Source organism: Henckelia pumila, chromosome 3 (assembly GCF_033568475.1).
Source record: "Henckelia pumila isolate YLH828 chromosome 3, ASM3356847v2, whole genome shotgun sequence".
Taxonomy (NCBI): domain Eukaryota; kingdom Viridiplantae; phylum Streptophyta; class Magnoliopsida; order Lamiales; family Gesneriaceae; genus Henckelia; species Henckelia pumila.
The window spans coordinates 123,662,232-123,670,151 of NC_133122.1; positions in this window are offsets into that span (position 1 = coordinate 123,662,232).

A 7,920-nucleotide genomic window follows, 5' to 3' on the forward strand; every position below is an offset into this window, starting at 1 on the left:
GATCGAGTTGATACACTAGTTATTGTAGAGATTGCAGATGATAATATTGCAGGATGAGCTTCCATCTTTAATTTTGATTCATCATATTGAATTCAGCTTGGAATTGAGATCAGAATATCATCTTCCTAAGACCGGACTCAGAACAAGAGTCGTACTGATCCTTCAGATTCTTGGAGGGTTGATTGCAGATTTTCAAGCCAAGCAGTGATATACTACTTTATCCACATCTGAATTCTGATTGGATCGAGTTTTCCTTCCTCGATCATGTTATCTGGAGGTGGAAATTTTTATGATCGCCTCAAGATCGGAGCTGATATGAATTGATCTAGATCGACGTCCTTATCTGATATTTGAAGATTTATGAGTTCTATCCCTGATTTGTCGAGGAATTCTTATCGGTTGTGAAGCCGATTACTCAGCAGAATATGTTCTTCTGTCTGGACTTAATCTTATGAGACTAGTTCTTATTGATTTGAATAAAAGATTGATCAGCTCTTCGGTATTCTTTATTCCTTCTGTACTGATGATCTTGCAGTACATTGAAATTCTTCTTATTGAGATTTGAGGTATTTTATTGTTCAGAAGAGTCACTTGTTTGCTTGAGCATCGAGACAGCTGAAGACCCACGAGACTCAACGTCTTATTCTGGATATTGAGCTCATAGTGATCTTACTGATTAGAAGATCTGGTATCTTTTTTCTTATGAGGAGATTTCCGTAACCTTTCCTGATCTTGGAAGTTGTAGTACTGGTTTTTCCATACAGACTGAATTTGAGAAAGAAAGATGATTAGATATACTGAGGAATTTTTGATTGCAAATCCTTTCTATTCGGAGAAAATGATGCAGCAACTGATGCTCTGAGCCGAGAGATCTGTTCTTATTTTATCTACTATATATCGGTATTCTCCTTGATTGAGGATTGCTGCACTTCCGATTTAGAATTTGAAGAAGATGGGAGGTCTATCAAAATTTTGCTTCCGTGCCGAATCAGAATTGTTTGAGAAGATCAAGAACATATAGAGATTTGATTCGATTTGTTCAGATTTCGATGAAGAAAGGTCAGAACTGAACCAGTCCGAGATTCAGGTTGGTGTTGATGCTTTATTTGAGATTAAGCACTTGTTGTGCTAGATGTTCTGATGGAGACAACGTATCTTGAGATTGGCACATTGCAGTCTATTCCGTGTTCTTTCAGATGACCCAAAGATGTTGGATGAGTTGAGGAATCAGATGGGATAGAAACAGATGAAGAACGATGTTCGAGGTATGTTTTCCAATGTTCTGAACTGTCTGCAGTTGATAGCACAGGGAGAACGACCCGATGGTCTGTAGTGTCGTTTATTCTTGTTCTGAAGATATAGAGGTCATGTTTTGATGGATTCGTCATGAAACTTCAATGATCAGTCTCAGTTGACTTACTATCTTGTTATGATTGGCCAATTTATTGAATCTGATACTGTATTCCGTACAGAATGATTCTCAGACATGAGCAGATGATAGATATTTTGTAAGAATTTTTTTCAGATTGTTTGTTTGCCGAATTTAGGTCATTTCGGACAGAGATATTTGATATACCCTTTATTTTGGTATATTATTCGTAGAGGATTTTGTTATGCGCTTACATCTGAGTACAATTGATGTCCTCAGAACGACGAACAATCAGAACAAAAGATATGGATTTAGAGGCTTTGCCGAGCTGTAGTGCTGGGCCGGTCCAATATCTGAATAGCCTGATTGGGCTAGGTAAGGGTGAGCGGTCCATTCCATATCTTAAGCTCAAATTTACCAGACTTGGTAAATCATGGTACCGATCCTGAAGGTCCATGGTTCAAATGAGAGGAAGATATGAAACTCCCTGATCTCGGGAGGAGAATATCTGGAGTATGGTGCTTGATTCTTGCACTAGATGACGAGTGTCGCTAACTCCTATGAAGTTCTTGTACAACAATAGCTATCAGATGATTATCTTGATGTGATAAGTTGTACGAGAAGAATTGAAAATCTCTTTTGAATTGAGATGATTTTTCTGAGTCGCCTGATTTGGGACCAGATTTGATTCGAGGATGGATGGACAGATGAAGTTTTTTTTGTCAAAAATGAAGACGAATTGGATTAGACAGTCGAAGTATACGAATTTCCAGATGCAGACTTCCGTATTTTGATCGGAAAGATCGAATATTTCTGAAGATTTTGACTTTCAGAGGATTTGTTCTTGATGAGAAGAGAGAGAAATTGTCTATGAGATTGATTTAATCTCACTAGAGTCTGGAGATGTTAGGCGATCTTGTCTACAGAATTGTTTTGGTTCCATATCTTTCTGGTTTTTCGAGGTGTTTTTTTCGTCTTTTGTTGCAGATTATCACCAGATCCTTCTTGCTGAATTACCAGACCAGATTCTCTTATGTTCTCTAGCTGATGAGACCGGATTTGTTGAGATTAAAAATTGCTTGAGATGACTGATTTGGAGTTTGAACCTGAATTAGAAGCAGTTCTGAAACAAATCAATTCAGTTTGTATTAATGCGGTGAAGCCGTTACGGTTTTGAAGAAGAGAATTGGGAGACAGAGTCCGTTTTGAGACAACGTGTTCTGGACTCATTTCTGAGAGGTGAATTCTTTCTGCAGTATTGGATATTATCCCTTATCTTTTGAGATTGAACCGTATTCTATTTCGAGGACGAAATCAGTTCTTGGAGGGAGAGAATTGTAACGCCCCAAAATTAGTCTAATCAAGATTTTAGGAGATTTAGATTGATAATCAGAGATTAAGAAACTCGAGGATTTAATTGATATTCGTTAATGGACCGAATTTCTATTTTTGGAAAATTCAGGGACCAACAATTTCCGACTTGCCCATCGAATCATGGTAAGAGCGCCTAGCAACATCGCCCCATAATTCCCTAGGTATCACTGATAGTGCCTGCAAGAACCAATAGATTTTGGTTAGCGTACAGTACGGTCCCTTCATCCATATATCCCGATCGAATCAACAACCATTGGTAAATCGAGAGTCGTTTGAGATTCGATAACTATGCAATACATCTTGAAGATCAAATAGTGACATCGCATGTGCTACTAAGAAACCATTTCTTAAAACACATCATGTACTCTGGCCAGAGATTCGTCACACTAATATCTCCTCAGATTGCATAGGATATCCACACTCGCAAGTATGTGGTGAATCCTTGACAACAAATCATCGACTCCTATATGTGTCATAACTGTACCCAATCCCGACACCTGATGACCCCAATAGAGTCGGTAAACGAGTCAAAGCACAGTACTAGCATATAGAGTCTCAATGATGTTTCAAGTAGTAAGGACTAATGGTGTACAACCAAAACCGCGGACTTTATCCACTCGATAAGTGATAACCACTTGGAAAGTCCGGATAGGGTAGTTCGATCATTCATCGTATGAATATCCATTTGCATGCTTTGAACATCTCTATGTTCCATACCAATGAAACGTGGTACTCGGCATCGCAAATGCTAGTCTCAATCTCGAGCGATCCTTATTCTTATTAACGGACGGCTCAATAGACTAGGAACCATTTAGAATATACAGTGACTATAAGATGTGTTTCATGATAGACATCCCCATGTACTACCACATCTTACATACACTATAGTATATTCAAGGTCTTTATCAAAACAACAATAGTATATCACAATATAACAATATGAAGAAAGATAAAGTCATTGCCATTATAAAAGTATAAATTATATTAAACAAAAGATTGTTTATACAAAGAGTCATCAAAGCCCTTAGCCACAAGTTGGCTCACCGGGCACCCACTCTTTCACATTGGTTGTGGATTCACTCCAATTGTCGAGAATACTCATTATAGTGCTCCAAAGTCTAGAGGAGCGAGATATGACACATTTACCTCGACCGGGAAATTCGGTGAGATCGCGGTGAACATATCTCGGCCTCGAGATCCCAATTATAGAAGAAAACCCATTGTTTATCTGATTAAATAATCTTGAACCCCCAGAAGACATGCATTGCATTGTATTGCATTTTGAATTTGGGTTGTTGATATTTCAGGTTGTTGATACACTACTTGAACTGCATGTCTTGTTGATATATATATATATATATATGTTGGAAAACTGGCGAGTTCCCAGACCAATTACGATTGATACCCGGTGCAGCGGAAGTTTAAAAATTTTTCATGGAACGTTTCCATGGTATGGGTATCAACCGTTCATCGATTGAATTACGTGTGTGTAAAATTTAAATAACAATTAAATAAATTTTACCTCAAATCTCGCAACGAGATTAATGGACACCAACAGAACAATTCTGCTCTTGTTGTCTCTCCCTGGAACCGATGAACGCCTTCAATCAGGTCCACGAACAGAGCACTGTTGGAAAACTGGCGAGTTCCCAGACCAATTACGATTGATACCCGGTGCAGCGGAAGTTTAAAAATTTTTCATGGAACGTTTCCATGGTATGGGTATCAACCGTTCATCGATTGAATTACGTGTGTGTAAAATTTAAATAACAATTAAATAAATTTTACCTCAAATCTCGCAACGAGATTAATGGACACCAACAGAACAATTCTGCTCTTGTTGTCTCTCCCTGGAACCGACCCTCTGATAGATTGCACTAGAAAATCTATCAGAAGTTTTCTGCGAAGAGATTACACGAATCTGATTCGTTATTCCTGACCGCGATTCAAAATCACAGACCGGAATTTTCTCGGGCAGAGTGAAGGGGGGGCGGCCGAAATATGTTTGAGAGAGAGGGTAGGGTTTTCGAAAATTGCTCTCAAAATTATGACCTGTTGTGTGTAATTTCTGTACTGAAATAACTTATTTATAATGCAGGCCACTAACACCTTAGGGCCCATTAGTCATAAGCTGGGGCCCGACAAGCAAAGCCCGCTCGTTCAGAAATTAATATAAAATTCATCGTGACTCCGATTTATGAAACGATTTCACCAATGTGCACAGAAACCATTTCTGCACGTTTTAAAGTCAAAATAAATTTTCCTGAATCCGAATTCAGTGGTTTCCAAAAATGTCCATCCCTATGTCATTTTAGGAAATCCTACTCCCTTACTCTTATTTAAGAAGTCCAACTCCTTAGTTCATTAAATTTAACTCTTTAAATTTAACTATCTCAACGGGGATTAAACTCCATTACACTGTGTGACCCTCAATGGTTCAGGGATACAGCTAGCCGTGGGCTCACAACTCCTTGTGACTCGGAACAACACTTTCCGACTTGCCCAACGAATCATGGTAAAGCGCCTAGCAACATCGCCCCATGATTCCCTAGGTATCACTGATAGTGCCTACAAGAACCAGTAGATTTTGGTTAACGTACAGTACGGTCCCTTCATCCATATATCCCGATCGAATCAACAACCATTGGTATATCGAGAGTCGCTCAAGATTCGATAACTATGCAATACATCTTGAAGATCAAATTAGTGACATCGCATGTGCTACTAAGAAACCATTTCTTAAATCACATCAAGTACTCTGGCCAGAGATTTGTCACACTAATATCTCCTCAGATCGCATAGGATATCCACACTCGCAAGTATGTGGTGAATCCTTGACAACAATGCATTGACTCCTATATGTGTCGTAACTGTACCCAATCTCGACACCTGATGACCCCTCAGAGTCGGTAAACGAGTCAAAGCACAGTACTAGCATATAGAGTCTCCATGATGTTTCAAGTCGTAAGGACTAATGGTGTACAACCAAAACCGCGGACTTTATCCACTCGATAAGTGATAACCACTTGGAAAGTCCGGATAGGGTAGTTCGACTATTCATCCTATGAATATCCATTTGCATGCTTCGAACATCTCCATGTTCCCTACCAATGAAACGTGGTACTCCGCATCGCAAATGCTAGTCTCAAACTCGAGCGATCCTTATCCTTATTATCGGACGGCTCAATCGACTAGGAACGGTTTTAGAATATACAGTGACTATAAGATGTATTTCATGATAGACATCTCCATGTTCTACCACATCTTACATACACTATAGTATATTCAAGGTCTTTATCAAAACAACAATAGTATATCACAATATAACAATATGAAGTAATATAAAGTCATTGCCATAAAAGTGTAAATAATATTAAACAAAAGATTGTTTATACAAAGAGTCAACAAAGCCCATAGCCACACAGTTGGCTCACTGGGCACCCACTCTTACAATCTCCCACTTGCCCTATAGCCAACTAGTCATACTACGTAGACCCATTGCTTCGCGATGTTTGTCAAACAATGGTCCTGGCAAAGGCTTAGTAAGTGGATCAGCGATATTGTCTGCAGAGGCCACTCGTTCGACACTGATGTCTCCTCTTTCCACAATCTCCCGGATTATGTGGTATTTCCTCAGTACGTGTTTGGATCTTTGATGAGACCTTGGTTCCTTTGCTTGAGCAACGGCACCCGTGTTGTCGCAGTACACCGGGACTGGACCAACAAATTCAGGAATGACGCCCAACTCTTGGACGAAATTCCTCATCCAAACGGCCTCTTTAGCAGCAGCTGATGCTGCAATGTATTCAGCCTCAGTGGTGGAATCCGCTGTGGTGTCCTGCTTGGAACTCTTCCAAGAGACAGCACCGCCATTGAGCATGAACACAAATCCAGAGGTTGACTTCGAGTCATCCACATCACTTTGGAAGCTAGAGTCGGTATAGCCTTCCAGTTTGAGTTCTCGTCCTCCATAAACCATGAACATATTCTTAGTCCTTCGCAAGTACTTAAGAATGTCCTTCACGGCTTTCCAATGCATCTGACCAGGATTAGACTGATATCTGCTCGTGACACTCAGAGCAAATGCTACATCCGGTCTGGTAGATATCATCCCATACATGATACTACCTATAGCTGACGCATATGGTACATGTGTCATATTCTCTATCTCTGCATCAGTCTTGGGACACATAGACTTGGATAGAGAAACTCCATGACACATGGGTAGATGTCCTCTCTTGGACCCATCCATTGAAAACCGTTTCAATATGGTATCGATGTAGGTTGATTGAGTGAGTCCTATCATTCTCTTAGATCTATCCCTATAGATCTGTATCCCAAGAATGTAGGATGCCTCACCCAAATCCTTCATCGAAAATCTACCTGATAACCATATCTTTGTTGACTGCAACATCCCTACATCATTCCCAATGAGTAGGATGTCATCAACATAAAGTATTAAGAATGTCACCGCATCCTTAACTACTTTCTTGTACACGCAAGGTTCCTCCGGGTTCTTGATGAAACCAAAGTCTTTAATTGTTTCATCAAATTTCTGGTTCCAACTTCTTGATGCTTGTTTTAGACCATAAATTGATCTCTGAAGCTTGCATACCTTATGCTCGCTTCCCATGGATGTGAACCCCTCAGGCTGCTTCATATAGATTTCTTCCTTAATGTCTCCATTAAGAAAAGCAGTCTTCACATCCATTTGCCATATCTCATAGTCATACCATGCAGCTATGGCAATAAGGATTCTTATGGACTTGAACATAGCAACTGGTGAAAAGGTTTCATCATAGTCAACTCCTTGCCTTTGAGTATAACCTTTCGCCACCAATCGCGCCTTGTAGGTCAATACCTTACCATCAGGCCCAAGCTTTCTTTTGTAGATCCATTTACACCCTATTGGAACAATTCCATCGGGAGGATCCACTAAAGTCCAGACTTGGTTAGTATGCATCGAATCCAATTCTGATTGCATAGCTTCAAGCCATAAATTCGAATCCGCATCAGAAATTGCTTCCTTGAAGCTTCTTGGATCACATCCAATGTCGGGTTCATCTTGACCCTCTTCAAGAAGAAGACCATATCGAACTGGAGGTCTAGAAGTCCTCTCGGATCTTCTAGGTGCAGGCGTGTCCAGCAATGGTTCCTGAGGTGTGGGATCGTTATTT